Source organism: Opisthocomus hoazin, chromosome 3, assembly GCF_030867145.1.
Source record: "Opisthocomus hoazin isolate bOpiHoa1 chromosome 3, bOpiHoa1.hap1, whole genome shotgun sequence".
In the NCBI taxonomy this organism is placed as follows: domain Eukaryota; kingdom Metazoa; phylum Chordata; class Aves; order Opisthocomiformes; family Opisthocomidae; genus Opisthocomus; species Opisthocomus hoazin.
In genome coordinates, this window is record NC_134416.1 from 44,514,883 (window position 1) to 44,532,648 (window position 17,766).

Sequence of the window (17,766 nt, forward strand, 5' to 3'; positions counted from 1 at the left end):
AACATGAAAATTCTGATTTCTTTCAAAGGCACAGACAACTGTGCAAATGCACAAGAAAGCTCAGAACTTAAATTTTCCTTTCTTCTAACTAGAGAGTAAAAAAAAAAAAAAGGCATCTTATTATTTAGAGTGATATTACATGCTGTGTTTGTAAAAGCAGTAATGGAAATCAATTCTGTTTACTTTGGACCCATGTGTTGCTTACACCACACGGTACTCTTTGAAATAATATCAGCCTCTCATTTAAACAAACAAAAAAAAAAAGGAAAGGGCCTAAAAAAGTATAATAAGGAATGCAGCTTTTTATTACATTTATAGCTCTAGCTTTATGTGGATACTTCTGTTTCAGTGTGCACTGAATACTTGCAAACCTTTAGGAAACACCTGTATTGCTCATTCATCAGCCAGTGTCAATGGACCCAAGTCCAAACCACTTTTATCCTTTTAATTCTGAGTCTCTCCATAATTATCACATTAAATTTATAGCCCCCTCCCTACAACAGGATCACAGTTCCCAATCTGTCCTGTGGTCTCCTGGGCCTACACAATTTCCCAAGGATCCCCTCTGCACTTTTAGAAACCAATACATCTCCCTTCTTCAAAACAGGGTACTTGACTCTGGTGCTCCGTCACATTTCAGAGGTTCATCAGACCCTGAGACAGGTCCCTGCTGCACCAGGTCCCAGCTGTTCGCTCCCTCTTCTCTGGGAAAAGAGGGATTGTTATTTCTCTGCTCCTTCAATCACCTCATCTTGAAAAGGTTCTCCCATTGCACCATCCCGTTTTCACAAGACGCAGTAACTCCAGCGCTGCTCTGGCTGAAGGAGCAATGCTATCTGGACTACACTTCTTTCTTCTGCTCTACTGATGGAAAAAAGATAGCACCTCATCTCCTTGCTCCTGGCAGCTGTCCTTCACAGCCATGCTTGGATTTGGCATCCTGGAAAACCACTTTTTTCCCTAGTGGTAACATTTTCAACATGTTAAAAAAAAAATAAATTAATTGGGACGCTGTATGTGTCATCACTAAACAGTGGGAGAAAGCCAAGGGAGGTAGAACAACAAAACGGTTTTAATTATGAAGCTCAGTAAAAGTGTTTTAAAAGGAACACTATTCATTTTAGGTCACATCTCAAATCCGTGGTAATTCTTAACAAGCCCATTTTAAGAGAGAGTCATATTTTAAGCTATCTAAATCTTTGTGGTAATAGGTTCAGGAGATATCATATGCATTAATGAAGAAGGAAATAAAAATCTTCTATCTGCAAAAGTGCAGAAAGACACCTGAAAAGCACCTTCCTTCTAGTACTACCACCCGGGAACGCTGCCTCACTAGTAGGATTTGCACACTCCACGCACCACCCACCCGCGTGGCCCCCGTCCACGCAGCAAAGTCTGATCCTCTGTCCCGCAGAGAACAACAGAAGCACAAGTGTAATCAGGAATTTGGCAGCTGGGAAACTGCTCAGTAAGTTCTGCAGCGTCCCTCACCAAAAAACTGATTGTCCTTAACTCAGCAACGGAACATACATTTGGGTAGCATCATTTTCAAAATGCCAGTTTTGGACTACTTAACACACTGAGGTAAATTCAACATGGTCTTAAATCCTTTAGGTGTTTGAAAACTTGTATAAATATTAAAGCAGTCAACTGCAGCACACTTGTCATCACCCATGCAGCTACGGGATCAGAATTGGTCTTACACTATGGAGTGAACCCTAGAACATAAATCACCTGGGCTTAGAGGAACTTCTGCACATAAACTTGGAAATACTAAGAAATCAAGCCAGATTTAAATTGATAAGTGAAAAGCATAGATTTTCAGAATGAAAGTTTATATTAAATGGCCGGTGTCTACCAACATGGCCCTTGTGGTCAGACTTGAGGACCCATGACCAGGTGACTTCAGTAGGTTTACCTCCTCCATAGCTCCTGCAGCAAGGCAATATGGCTTCCCTTTGAGATCTGGCATCTCGCTTCATGCCAACCTATAAAAGCAACCTCAAGCTGAGCAGTCAAAACTAATGAACACTGAAACACATACACCTAAAATGGCAGATTCTGTAAGGAAACAGAGTCCCTGTGTTCACCATTTAAGTGACAGCAGTGTTCATAAAATCTTGGGTAGCTGATGTTTAGGTTTGCATCTTGCTTTGAAGCACATGTTTCTCTGCCAGTACTTTTTTGCTTAAACTACTAAACCGAGAATCACTTCTGAAGTCTTCTGCCTAGGTACAACACCCCAGTTATGCCCTGAACACCAAATCAGGTCAAAACCTAGTCACCTTCCCCATCTCCCATATTTAACCTCCATGCAAAGGAACTGTGAGAAGTTTGGAAGGAACACGAGCATGTCAGACAGGAGGGATGTTCAAGGGAAGAGGCCCATGGGCATGCCCTGCACACCCATGCCACCCAGCATAGGTGAAGCCCTGTTGTTTCTACTAACAGGCATACACACAGCTAAGTCTGATGGCTAATTCCCAGCCTGCAGAGGAACCAGGCATTTCCTTGCCCATCTTGCTTGTTCACACCTTTTCCAGCAGGTGCCTGCCGGCCGTAGGAACGCAGTCAGGGATGATTTGGACAACAAAGAAAATACCTTTTCCTCTGCTTGACTTGGAGAGCAGACTGGAATCAGCCCTCCAGGGCAGATGCTCACAGTACTAGGCTATACTGTATGTAGAGACAGATCTCTCTCCAGCACTTCTTTCCAAAGGTTTCCACTTTTGAAAAATAAATATTTGCAAGCTTTCTTTAAATTAAGAGTAAAAAAGTCCACGTAGGGCACCTGGCCAGGATATCAGTTATTAACCCTGCTCCAGTCCAATTACGAAATTTCTAGCAAGTAGGACATTTCAGCTGAAAGAGGAAGACCCACTCAATATTCTTTCTGTTAACTGGGTTCTTCCTTAGGAGGTGGGAAATTTGCCCCTACTCGAGGACTGGAGATTTGATCCAGTCTCCCATTTCTCACAAGAGTGCAGCAACCTCTGATCTTATGGACACAAACGGACACCTGCTGCCATGGCCAGCTTTTACTGTGGGAAAGGAAAAAAATTTACCAGACTCTGTTACAAGAGTCCAGAAGCCCTGGAATCTCAAGTTGCCATGTTTAGACTCTTATTTATTAAGAAAAGTTTTCTAAAACTGTTTACAATGAGAACTATATTAAAGGAACATAGTATCATAGCTATAAATAAATGTTATTTGAGAAATAACAATAAACCAACAATGAAAATAGCTGCAGTTGGACATTCCCTGGTAGTAACTGACCCCACAAAACTCCAGAAATGTTCAAATACACTAATACCCAAAGTAAATAAACATTGCCCAGAAAAGACAAACAATCCCAACAATTTATGCCATGAAAAACTAGAACCCATAAAGAGCTATAATAAATGGAAAAAATACATAATCCTTAAAATTACCTTTCCTTTAGCCTGATATTTAATTAATAAGAGAAACTTTTAAAAATATTTATTTTCAAAGTTTCAAAGCAAAGCTTAATAGCATCTTTCTGAAGTTTCTCACCTGTTGTGAAAATGTATTTCAAAGAAATAGTTGGCAAGTATACGGAATATTTCTTACAATACTTACCAATATTTCTTATAATACTTACCAAATATTTACAAGCAAGAAACCAGAAAGTCACACAGATTATACATATTTAAATTTTTTCTCTCTTATTTTAACAGCTTACTCTTCTTACATGGAAAATTATTTTTAATAAACTCTATACAGGTACACAACCATTTCATCTTTAGAATTAAATACTAAAATATGGCCAATGAACGTCTTTCACTGATCTTAAGAACCTACAAGACCACCTCTAATAAGGCATTACAGTATCCACAATTAAAAACCGAATACGCTAAAACCAGTACCAACAGAAATATGACAACATTCAGCCAGTGAAGTATAACAGAGTGGCTTAATTCTGACAACAGAGGACTTTCAGCCACTCTTCTGGTTAGCTGTGGGGTCTTGTTTGTCAAAACTCTTTGTATTAAACAGCCTTTTCTGTAACATCAGATACTACTGCAGTAAGGTCAGCATGGCTATTTAAAAATAATTTCTACACCGTAATTGCCCTGAGTTAACCATTTCTACGTATCAAAACTTTACATAGATGAAATATTGCACATTTATTTTTTCTTAAATAAACACACTATAAGAGTTTTGACTATGTAAAAACAAGTCAGGTCTTTTGGAAATAATAATAATAAAAAAACCCCAATGAAAACAAACCACACATGATTTACAGCAGTGTTCCAGGGCACTGCAATCTTCAGAGCAACTCCATGAATGATATCTTTTATTTTTGACTGGTACAGCTATGTTTTTCTCTAGATAAGAGGACATTTTCCCATAACAAAGGGCAGTTCATTCCCCTTTTCTCCAGCCTCAAGTCTAAAGATACATGCTGTTAGAAGTCAAGAAAAAATGAAAGGAGTGCATAACACTATGTTTTGAAGACATGCCTGTATATTTAAGACTTCTTCAAGCAGATGGTTAAAAATACCAATTTTGGCACTGGAACGCAATGCAATTTAGGGTCTTCAGTGTTACGACGATGCTGCAATCAATGATACAGCTGTATAACCCAACACAACTACTACACTGTTTGTGCATGGCTTGATTTGCGTGTGCAACCCCTTAGACTATACCAGATCTATTTACTAGAGTTGTTGAGGTGTTAGCTGTTAGAAAACACTGAGTGTACTTTCTCCTTAATTGCTGTATTGGAAACATGTGCCCACAGAGTCCACATGTTAAAACTACAGATCTTCACAAACTGTTCAATACCTCTTTAACTGAAGACGAATATCCAGTTAGCCACTTGTTAATGAGCATGTAAACTTTTGTATAATATCCAAGTTTGATGCTCAAAGTGTGTTTTCATATTATGGACATTTAATGTAATGACTCTTCACTAAAACAATGGTCTTAGAAAGACACTTTTAAGAGGTCAAGACTGTCCAGACTGCACATTGAATGATTTTTGCACATCTGAAGGCCCTGCTGAAGTTACGATGATGATGAAAATTCTTCCCAGCCACAACTTTTAAGAAACCATAAAAACCCCACAGTCTTAAAGAAAACAAAAGCTGTATCGAGTCACCACCAGTGCATTTAATCAAATGGAGAGAGAGGCAGTGCAGGGAGAGTTGAGGTATCCCAGCTCCAAAAAAACCCCCAGATCCAAACCTGGAATTGGGAGTGGGGGGACACACAGAAGAAGAGCGAGAAATGGCAAAACACAGAGAGGTAGAGGAGAAATGCAATTACCAGGAAAAGGCATTGGGAACAGAGAAGGGGGCACCGAACAGTGGGTTGTGAAGCAGAAATAGATTACAAAGACAGAGAGGGATCAGAACGAAAAGAAAGGACACTTCAAGTGCTCTTCCACATCACCTCTCTTGCAACTCCTGCGACCCGCAGAGGGAACAGAGCCGGCATAAAGCTGCAGTGGAGAAGGGTATCACCCAGTGAAGCTCCTCCCGAAGCAAAGCTCCCTCCAGCCCATGCCACTTCTGCGCTGCAGTCGAGACATATGTCCTTTCCTCTCTACGGCAGCCTCCATGCCCAGGGCAGACTGTCCACCACGCCCAGCAGGCTGGCGGCAGAGGAGATGGCAGCAGGGTGGCTGGCAGGAGGAGATCACAAAAGGACACCAGCCTTGGAACCCTGCACATTTTCCAGAGGAAAAAGAACAGCGGAGGAAATCCAGTCAACCAGAAACACCGGCCAGTCAATCAAACGAGTGCCAAGGTTTGCTGTAGTCTCCTCAGTAAATCCAGTTCTTCCTTTTGGCTTCGCTTCAGCTCACTTCCATGTGCTGTTTACATGCCGAGACACACAATAGGCTTGCCCCTGGGGAGTCCTGAACTAGAGACGCTCTTGACCCTGTCCTCACAAGTGCCTTGAACTATTGCTTATACTATTCCTTTATTCCTATCCCCTCTATTAGTATCAGACTACCTCACCATTGCTATGTATCTGTTCTCTCAGACCTGTGTTATACAGCCATATTAATAGGTCCTCCCTCTCCTGTAAATTAAGCAAAATCTCCAAACAGGGAATTAAATATAGGATTGAGTATGATTGCCCAAAGGAACAAAGGAAATTTCTTCCAGACTCAGAAGCTGGATACAAGCAACCCAAGCTTGTAGCTAGTGCTTCACCCCAATAAATTGTTATCCCTTTAGAGATGATTATCAGCAAACTTTTTAAGTAGGTGGATCTGGAGAAACTGAACTTGAACATCACAGGGCCAAGACGGCTAAGCCAGACTAATCATGAGATGTGGCAAACAAGGTGCTGAGCCTCACGTGAGGACACTTTTCATGTGTTTGTGCGTCTGTCTTCATCAACCTGTGCCTGCTGCATAAAGGCAACCTCTCCCGGCCAGCTGCCCTGCCAGCACACCGTCCCTGTCACCGCTGGGGAACCGACTCCCTCCAGCGAAGGACATGTCCCTCACTCACTAGCACCAGCTCATCACTGATCTGGACTGGTTTCAACACATTCTCTAAAAGCTAATAACGAGGGAAGGCTGGCTGTGTCACTGCAGCCAGGACCAACTGCTGCTTTCATCGTAAATTACGGACCCAATCTTTCCCGCTTGTAAAACAAGCAATGTATCTCCGGTGAAACTACAGACCTCCTGGAGCATTTGCACCAACACCACACATTGAATTCCCTTTCTTAAAAAGGCAGAAATTAGTCCCATACTGCATGACATCGGGAAGGTAAAAGCATGAAATGTGACTGTAAAATTAGCGTAGGTTAACTTGTGACCACAAAGACTAACACAGATCACTTACAAGACTTTGAACGTTCCTGGTGCCAGTCCTTAGCACAGCTAAGACAGTTTTGCTGCCCTTAATTTCATGCTACAATGTATCTGGATTCTGGGAACAGATTTTTACCCTTAAATTAGCCATGCGTATTCTCAAACTTAACATTTTTGTCTTGAAATAAAACAGGAGAAATAACTGTTAATTTAAGACCTCACACAATGCAAATTTACATTCTGGAGCCAAATATGGTGATTGGAAACAGATGAACATGAAACACCTTCTACTGAGCGGAACTAAAACTAAATATCCGTGAAGTGTGTTTCTGATTTGCTACATGCATCCTCAGACACTGATCACCGATTCTTTTATTTTTCTACAGTGAAATACGAGAAGTCTCCTCCTAGACTTTCAAGAAAGTGCCACACATACAGCTCCTGTCCCCTCCTGCCCTCTTGGGTTTCAGCTGGCTTCCTTGTACTCACCAAGGATGGAGCTACTCGACATGTGACATTCTTTCCATTATTCCTGACACTGGATTTTCCCATTTTGTTTCGGAGCTTTAACAACGAATAGAAGATTTTAAACTTTAATATTCATCTCCTGCTCAGACTTTGGAATCAGTCTCAGACTGTTGTGGATAGACTCAGAGATGTTTAAGCTTTCTTCTCTTTTTGAGCGCATTAGTAATAACCAGATAAATACCAGAAAGCTCTGGAGGACTAAGGCTAGAAGCGCTCGTGTGCACTGAAGGTCTCCGTTATGAAAAATTGATGCAATCTACTGAATGGAAAGACCACAACCAAAGTCACAGGTTGGGAATAAAGGATGGGAAAAAGCCTGGAACTACTGGACTATTTCCAAAACAGATTCTGCCATGTTGACACATGCATCGTTGCACGATTGAGGCCAGCAAAAGCAAGTCTCAATCTTTCTTCAATGGTACTGAAGTATATATTTGCAACCAACAAATCTGCCAACCCAAACAATTAGCAAAGGTCAAGGAAGAGAAGGTCATTACCAGAACATACCTCCCAGGACAGCAGAAAAGGACATGGTAAAGTCCTTCTGGAATTGCCCTCCTTTTATCAAATCCCAGGGAAAAAATGTGCACTTTAATTCAAAAAAGTACCTGTAAAAGCACAGCGCCAAACTCTTGTCCACGGTCTGAATGGGGGAATGTAATGCTCCAGGGGATTCTGAAAAAAAGAAGAAAATATGGAAAAAGGCATTTAAAAACCCACAAGAGAGTAGTAGAATGGCAGGCGTACACTCATCAGTGCTGCTGTGATGTTGGAGGTCGTGGAAAACGGATGCCAAGGCTGGTCCACGCCACCAGCAGGGAGGGGAAGAAACGCAAGGCAGGCACAAGAGCAACCAGGACTATTCACATGAAAGACGAGGTAAGTGATGAAATCAACATGGCTGCACACTGGAAAAGCTACGAGCTGTGTAATAACAACAACTAATTAAAAAGTCATTTGGGAAGCCTCAGAACACAAGCTCACATATGCCACAGTATCTGAGGTGCGAGATGAGATGCAGCCATGCTGTGGATCAACGCATAAATGCAAACAAGGTCAAATTTCAAAACGAAATTTTTAATTCACTGATGAAGAACAACACAAAACTGTGGATTTTAATTTCTTGTTATAGCTAAACAATCCCTTTTGTCCTATTTCCATGATACATCTTTACAGAGCATGGAATCAGTGTCAGCTACTTTGCATATAACTGGGGAAAAATATCCACATGTAAACGTTAGCGTTACTTCAGGGCAGCTGCTAGCTGATTTTGACAGGAAAATATGGAATCTACAATGATGATCTGTTTTTAAGTGATCTCCCATATTCAGAGCTAAGGTCAAAGAGCAAAACGTTTGTGTGCTTAAAAACCCCACACCCTGCTGCTGGGAACTAGAGAGAGATGACAGGATTATTTTCCAAAATAACAACAACAACAACCGCAACAAAGAACTACCACTAGATTTTTATATGTCTATTAGGAATTAGTCATTTACTTTTCAACATCTATTTGAAGTGATGATTCATGGAAGAACTGTAACATCCAACTGGTGGCATAAAATTTCTTAAAAAAGTATGAATTTTGCTATTTTTTTTATTAGCCTCCTCCCCTTGTATTTACAAAACACTACTCCTGTCTAGCCGATCCATACATGTTTCATTCCACATGCAATATCTCCTCCTTTTTGTCTCCAAAATTATTAGGTACTTTTTTTCGGATTTAAATCAGTTATTAAAATCCATGCAGAAAACATCCAAACTTTTGTAGTTTGCGTCACCTACTAAACACATTTGTAAATATCTTTATAATACAGTAAGATGGCAAAATAGCACATAATTTAAAAATTTTGAGATTATATTCCTGTAATTAGATATTCATATGCACAACAGGTAAGACAAAAATAAATCAGTGTATTCATTTTGGAGGAAAATGGCTCTGCTGTATGATGAAGCCTTCCTCTGCACACCTTTATGTGCAGGAGGGCACTGATGCAGTAAGAGTAGAAGCAGTTTTCCTAACACCACGATGAGGCTGGCGACACCCAGCTGAAGGGTAGAAATGCCAAGCTGAGGAATACTCTCCAGCACAATGTTTTAAGAGATCTCCAAAACACAGACACCATGCAAGGGCATGCAACAAAAATTGTCCTTCTTCCCATACCAACATGTAAATGCTTTCTTTTTTTATTGATACAAGTATATAGACATAAAAACTCACATATATATGGTTTACTCCAATACTAGTAATTCACATGGACTTTAAAACTATTCAGGAGGTAGTACTTATAAGAAAAATAAATATCTACAAAATTGTGGCAAGACTAGAAAAGTTTCTATCATTTCCTCAAAATATATAATGCTTATTTTAGATCGTTATTCAAACAGCAACAGGGATCAACACGTTTATGATGTGACTGTCAGTGTGAACTATATAGTGGAATATATTCTTGTCTAGTGAACAGCAGCGTATGCTATTTAAAAACTGTGTAGCCTATTGCATCTTCTAAGTGCTAGAAAGAGGTCATGGTAACAAGAAGTGCGAGTATTAATACTGGAGTAGCTCTCGTACACTGAGTTGCCATAATCTTCTGGTTCCACAATAAACATACTGCTCCAGGTCTCGAGGGCTTCTCAAAAGGGTATGCATTAAACTGGGGAATCACTAGGAAGGGACACACCACGCGAGCTTCACGGAGCTTGGATCTGGACCCAGGACAGCAATGATCAAAGGAGATACACAAACAAAACCCAAGCAGATTAACGTTCTGCAGAGCTTTCAAGCGCATGACTGGTTTCAATGTTCATGATATGAAGCAAAACACCAAAAAGTCCATTTAGCATCTGCAAAAGGAGTATGAAGTGAAAAAAACGTTAATGGATAAGGCTGATTAAGTAATATGGAGTCAGACCAAGTGCTATATAAGTTCTTCAACATGACAGAACAATATTCTCCAGTCTACGCATCCCATACCTAGATGGGACCAGCTATGAAACACCACCACAGACAGCCATCTGTGAGGTCTTGAGTGCCTCAAATCCTCAGGCAGACAGCAGTGGATTTTGTACATGCAGGATGAACAGCCCAAGGCAGAACCAGACATTCATTGCCCTGGTTTAAATGGATGAACTGTTCTGGTAACAGATCTCCACTAGCACTTTACAGTCCAACATAGCGCCCTTCAGTGACATGTTTCAGACAAGCTTCTTAATCAACACAACACCCTTAAACATAGCTGGGAGACACCAGGTACACTACAGTGAATACTTTTAAACATAAACACGCAACTACAAGAAAAAGTAGAGAAAATGTAAAATTTAGCGTAAATCTCAGTCGATCCTTTCCCAATTAATTATACTGTTTTAGTATTAGAGGTGTCATATGAATATTTCTCAACTTCTAATTGCTCACACAGGTATAATTTCAATGTCTTTAGAAAACCTCATCCCTTCTGCATGTACTACACCAGATCTCTGTCACAAACTTTTGGTTCACCCACCTATCTGCCTGTCCAGCTTGGCCCCAGTGCAGAGCAACCCAGCAAGGCCACCACCAAACAACGTGCGCTTGTCTTCTCCACAAGGCAGAAGGAAGGTGACAAAGGAAGAGCTGTGCCTGTCCCGCACCTTCTGGGGAATCTGTAGTACAATACGTGGCCAGCCTTGACTGGGAAGACCTCACGTACTTGTGACTAAACCACTACCCAAACGCCTAGCCTGCAACAAGGCAACAGAACATCAGTTGATTCTTTGGTGCTTTTTAATTCTTTCTTGGATTTCTTCCTGTACCTGCAGGTCCAGCATTTCATTTCTCCTGCACATGTACGATTCAGATGAAAATACAGCTAGGCATGTTGCCATACAGGTTTACATTGGACACACAGTAGACTTTAAAAATGTTTCCTAGCATGTGCAACTATGGAGAGCTCAGTGCTTCTTTCTGGTGATGCACAGAGCTGCTCCCTGCAGGCAGGGTACAGTGGGGCACCTTCATTGGCATGGCTGCCATAGCATGCACTGTCAACTGTGCACACCTACAGCTCCATCTATTTTTCATTGCCGCTCTTTCTTAGCTTTTTTTTCCCCCCTTTAAGTAACTTAACAAGGCCAGTGCTAGCAGGTTCATTATCACCTCAACAGGAAAGACTGGTCTCCACAATCTTTGATTTAGGAACAAAAAGTGGTCCCACAGTACTTCTCTCAAAAACCAGTAACAGATATGCTGATACAGTGCTGAAGATACAGTAGCTGAGATCTGTGCAAAGAATTCATTGGTCACTGGCTCTGACTAGACAGGTGCATGGGATGTAGCTGAACTCTGGCCTCAAGGTGAATCCTTAAAGCAACTGTCCTTATCCTCCCCAGCCGCCCCCCCCAAAAAAAAAAAAAAAAGAGAAAGAGAGAAAAGAAACAGAAATAAAGACTTTAAAACATCTCATATCTAAAACAGCACAATGAAAGCTGAGGTCAGACTTTTCAAAATCACAAAAATCCATGAAACAGAGCCAAACTTACAAGGTGGTTTAGCTCCTGAGTTTCAAATGGCGGATTTATTCTCCTTTGTAAGGGCAGAAAATGCCTAACACCTAAACAGCAAGCACCCAAACCAATACAAGAAACTATAGACTAGAGTTGGACTGTCAGAAATATTAATTTATTCAGTATTTATGGGTGTCAAGTATCACATTCTCCTCTGAACGGACGTTTCTCTATAGCTTTTTTCTCTATAAAATTCCACAGCCTCATTCAAATTTCTCTCCAAAAAATTCTTCTGAAATGCCTAGAAAAAAAAAGACTCCACAATGGTAAGGCAGCTGGCATACCACAATTGCTCGTTTTCCTAATTTCAACAGTCTCTCTCATCTGCTGGTGAAACCAAGGTCAAGTGAAGAACATTAACAATCACTATAAGGAGATCCACGGATCTTAAAATTAAATCTGTAGCTACATAAATTCTAAACATTTCCACCATTCTCAGATATGTATTATTTTGACCATTTGGCAAGCAAAAGGATATGCAAAGAGTCCAGGAAGGAGTGATGCTCCTTACCAAGACTGACTAACTTGAGGACATCCACACCTAGGCTGGGTGCTGGCAAGACCAAAGCCCGCCCTCCATCTGCAGCGCTAGGATGTTCTAATAACACGCCACATTTAGAAGACTCATTAAATAATATATATCTTTGTAATGGAGTTGAGACTTTTAGGACTAGAAGTCATTGACATGTAACATGTAAATGAAGATTTTCTTCTCCTTCTGGCTAGCATGCCTGCTCCTTTCTGTGGGTCAGCCTTATCTCTAAAGCTACCTGGTCCTTCTGAAGTCATGTACACTTCCAATCAGCGGAACCATAAAACTCCCCTTTGTCCCACCAGTGGTCCCTTTAGTTGGCTTCTTGTCAGTTCTGCATCCTTACAATAAAAACACTGTGAGTAAAAACACTGTGGGGCCCAGATCACTGAATATTGTGACTGATATTGCATATTTGAAATTCCAAAATCTTACACGAAGGAACATCCAAGACATCTGCCATGCAAACAAGATCCCAGTGAGGGTTTTAAAAGGGAGAAAGAGGCCAGTCTAACATCTGGATTACTTAAATTTGAGATATATCTGAAGAATGAAAGAGACATCTGGCCCTGGATGCTATCTGCAGAGGGACATGGCTCATAACCAATTCTCCAAGGCCTTGGCAAGGATGTCTGTCCTTCAATAGCTCTCAGCTGAAGAGCACACTGAGCCCCGTGTCTGGGGTAAGCACACAAGACACCATGGTGAGGATTCAGGGAGTGTACCTGATTCTTCCCATTTTTTACTTGCTAGAAACCAGGGAGTTTGTTGCTTGAGCCAGAACGTGGCTTTTCCTGAGATATCCACAACTTGAGAACTGCCAAAACTTATCTCAGTTTAGACTCCAGAGATCTGAATCTTAAAGAATAATTAAAACAAATAAAAGGACTTTTTCCCCTTGCTGATTAAAACTGAAGCAAAACACAAATGGAACGAAATTCTTACAAGACTACTTTCAGGTATTCTCTTAGGCAACACCATGCCAACTAAAAGCATCTTAGAGTTTACAGTCTGTCATCTTATGAAAAGCTAAAATATTTATACCTAGATACGCTTTCTACAGCTGTCCTGCTTTTTGCCTTCATCCAGGTTCAGTGAAGTCTTGACCCCGAACATTAAAACCATAGAAATACCACAACAGGAAAAGCAAAAACCACACACGCAACTTTATATGAACAACCTGGATGACAACAAATCTTAATCAGGATCCCACACACTAACGCACGCAGACACGCAGAGAGGAACGCCGTGTGCCTGCGCTGGCCGACCTGTAAACGCATGGGGAGGCGGCTCAGGGCTGCAGCCCCTGCCCCGCCGAGAAGCACACGGCGCATGCGATATGGACGGTGGTCAGAGTGCCTTGCACAAGTTGCACAACATCACAGCTCGCTTACAACACACTTCCCATGACTGAAAACAAAAGATGGAAATTGCGTTACACACCTTCCAACCATCTTTCTTTGTAAAAATACCAATCTCACCGCTTGTTTTAGAAAAAAGTATTAGAATAGGGGGAAACAAAGAAAACCCACAAACCCACAGGACAGATCCGGAGCCACAAAAGCTAAATGGAGATTTTTAAAAGAGAATTAAATTCAAGTCATCGCTGACCTTTGCCTTCATGAATCACTGGGAAACTTTGCTGGCTTTGGTACTGACAACAAAAGATGACTTAAAAGGTTTGATGGCTTATGTGAAATACATCTGGATGTGCCACTTCCTTACCTCACTCAAAAAGTGAACCTGGTGTTTTCCACGACAGAATCCTCCATTTCTCCACTTGCATAGCTGTGTTGGTTTTGGCTTGGGTTTTTTTGGTTGTTGTTGTTCTGTTTTTTCTTGGTTTTGTATTTTTGGGGTTTTTTTCGGTTGTTGTTTTTTAAAAGTCTTGCAATAATTACAATTAACAGAAAATTGCAGGTAGCCTATCATTCTGAGAGTTAATGTTGAACAGATGTTTTAGCACGTCTAGTTGTACTCAGTTTTGCCTAATCTACCACAAAAGAAAATCAGTTTTTGAAATGAGCAGCTGTAGTTGGAGCCGTGTAAGTGGAGCACATTTGCAGTATATTGCCTTTCCCAGCAGTTACTGTATATGATACAGAAACGCTTTTATAAACAGATACATTTCTGCATAGTTTTCACAAAAACGTGAATTCAGTTACTGGAAAGGTTAGGTCCGTATTTTCATGGAATGGTTAACTAAGCCTAAATTCAGAGGCTTTGTACATCCTTCCGAGAGGTACTTTGCATCCGTAAGTCAACCCGTGATCATGAAGAAGTAGGTGCTTAGGGTCTCTGAAAACCAAGCATAGCAATTCAAACTGGAGCGCACAAAGTTAAAGGCTACCTTTTGAAAAGTTGAACCTCACACACCTCTGCTACAAGAAGAAGGTACCATGGCGAGATGCAAGGAATACAGTCCATTCCTCCTAATATCCCTGGTCCCTCACCCTTGGCAGCAGATCACACACATCTGTTACTAACACCTCTTGGTGAAGAGGAGGAGATGAAAATAGACCTCAGCTACATATGTGTTCTAGTACCAAAAGGGGATTCTTGCTTCCTCTCTACAAAAAAAACCCTTTGATTTTTATGCAATTATCTAATCAAATTTCACTGTGCATATTAAGTTTTCTGATGTCTAGGTGCTTTATGTTTAGTCCAAAATCAAAAGAGCACACACATTCATAAATGCCCCTTTCACTAAAAGAAACTAAACCAAAATTTTGTTGTTTGTAAAGATACCCTCTGCTCTACTTTAGTTGTTTCCTCAGTTCAACCAAGGAAAAGAGATCATGGACATAACTCCTAAGTAGGTCAGAAACTCTACCTTTCTAATTGTTTATTCATGAACCTTGTAAAGGGGTGCACATTATGTCAAGTTCCAAAAGGAGCATCATGCTATGAGCAACAGTTCTTCAAGAACAGATCAATATTGTGTTGATATTATTCTATTTTAGGGAGAAACAGACTCAATTTCTAGTCAGTGAGAAATAACAACATCAAGCTATCAATCTCTCGACATACTATTTGTATTAATCTATAGTCAATAGCTCCTTGATGAGCCCGTGGATTATTCCAGAGGAATTCTCAAAAATACCTGTAAGATGAAAACGTATTATCCAAAGTCTAAACTTGTCCTACAGAATTCATACATACATTAGACAACATTTAATGATGTCTGCACATAAAAAAAAGTTGAAACCCCTGCTTCATATTACATATTCTGAAACCACAACGCTTTTAGAATACATACAAAAAATAACTGCGTGTGAATTTTCACCTGAAAGATAATGGCTATCTTCAAAAATTACGTTAGAATTCATAAGGTGCCTTAGCTCACAGGTCATTAATCTGGATGTTTACAATATGTATGGTCCTATTTCAGAATCTTTACAAACTGATACCTTCTTTCAGGCCGGTACCATAACACGTGGCTCACTAAGATTTAGAAATTCTATCTCAAAATTTTATTTTTTTTCTCCCTCAGTTAAAAAATGTTGGATCTACACTATGCTCAGCATTGCTGAGAAAGAGAAGGGCCTTTGCAGAGGTTAAAAGCAGACTCTGGGCACCGAGCCAGTCTCCAACTGTGCTTTGCCCTGTTAAACTGTGTTTGGATTTGCTGCAGGAGTATACAGTATCTGTATAAAGGCTCTTGAAATACCAGGGGCAATCAAATCTAAAAAAAAAATAAAATACAGAAGCAGCAGAAGACACTGGTTAAGCACCATTCTTCCACTTCAGTCATTAACAGAATATGATTTACAGCCAGATCCTGGATCTGTAGTAGCATCCACCTTTCTGGATTGGATGTTTACATTTGACTGCAGAATATTTGAATTTATACTAGACAACAAGTTTTAAGCTCTTCAAGAAAAAAAGTCAGGATCAGGACTTGCTGGATGGGGTTAGTTGTAAGAATGGACATTCCTAAAGATAAAAATAACTGAGCTAAGAAATAACGATTGCTTTTTGCTTTTGTATTCCCATACATATAATTTGGTGTGACATCATACCACATGCAACTATCTGAAAATGTTACTTTTTTGGAGATGTTGCACAAAAAGGTAGAAAAAAGGCAGAGCTTAAGACCAGTTGATATGAAAAAAGGAACCAGTCTCTGGAGTACATCTGGGATGCAGCACAGGAAAAAGAGAGCTTGTCCCATAGACACGGGGCCTGGAGCAGCACTGGCTGCCCAGTGCCAGAACCGTATCGACCCGTGACAGCGAGCTGCAGGGCTGGAGCATAAGAAGAGAGGGCGAGAGCACTGCATTTGCTCAGCCCCAACAAGCGAGGGGCACAGGGGTACCCACCCACTGTCTGCAACTGCCTGACAGCAGGGGACCCAGGCTGTCCTCTAAGACACACAGAGGGGGGCGGGGGAGGCATCAGCCAGAGCTGCAACATGGGAAAATCTGGCTCTATAACACGGGAAAAAACCCACAAGTCTCATTGTCAGGGAGGTGAAACACTGGAACAGGAGCCCAGGGGGTCTGATGTACCTCCATCCCTGGAGATGCTCAAGATTGTCCTGCACATGGACCTGAGCAACCTGATCCAGTTGGACCCAATTTGGGCTGCAGGATGGACGAGGTGACCTCTGGATGCCCCCTCAAACCTACATGATTCTCTGATTTTATCTTGCTATCTCTGTTTCAGCGGTACCAAAAATCGGCGTCTCTATGCCTCACCCTATCCTCAGCAGCAAGTGACCCAAACATGGGGGAGACAGTAATAAATATTACAATGTACATGTTAAAATTCATCACCATAGATATCCATTGCTTTCTGGCGCTCCTTTTTTCCATTCTTGAAAGACTGACATATTTGCTTCTCAGTATGCACTGGGCATTTCCTCAGCTCTTCCGCTTTTTGCATCTCTCAGCGATTTAGTTGTCAACAGCACGCAAAACAGGATGACTTGAGGAAATCAAGAAAACATGAGGAGGTAGAGAAGGACTATCTAAAAAAAAAAAAATGCATGATCTCTCCCTTTTAGCAGCAGGCACCTGTAACATACTTAGCAAGGCAGTTTGTTAACAGGCAGTGCTGTGCAGGGCTTCTTTGTGCACAGCATTTAGGAATCAGGTCAGGAAAGGGCCGAGAAGGACAAGAAGCTGCCAATGCCGGTGTTGAACTGTCAGTAGAAGCTAAACAGGGGGGCTGATGGGCTGTGCCATTCTGTGCAAGCCTGGCTGGCATGCTGTAATATTCATTATGCTACAGGAGCCCCAAATATACTGTCCTGGTGATACAGCTATGCAGGGACATGCAGGATACACTGGGACAAAACCATGTGGTGGGTATAACCAAAATGGCTATTTAGAAACTGTCTCATCAGTGGAGATTTTCTGGGGCCACA

General features: G+C 41.1%; 1 protein-coding gene across 7 annotated transcripts in view; it reads right to left on the bottom strand.

Moving 5' to 3' along the window:
* FAM110B (family with sequence similarity 110 member B) overlaps positions 1-17,766 on the bottom strand; it is a 113,394-nt gene that overhangs the window by 9,878 nt on the left and 85,750 nt on the right. For all 7 annotated transcript variants that reach the window (XM_075416113.1, XM_075416116.1, XM_075416114.1 and 4 more), the window contains one exon: positions 7,936-8,002. The gene's annotated coding sequence lies outside the window, so the exon portion shown is untranslated. The remainder of the gene's footprint in view (positions 1-7,935; positions 8,003-17,766) is intronic.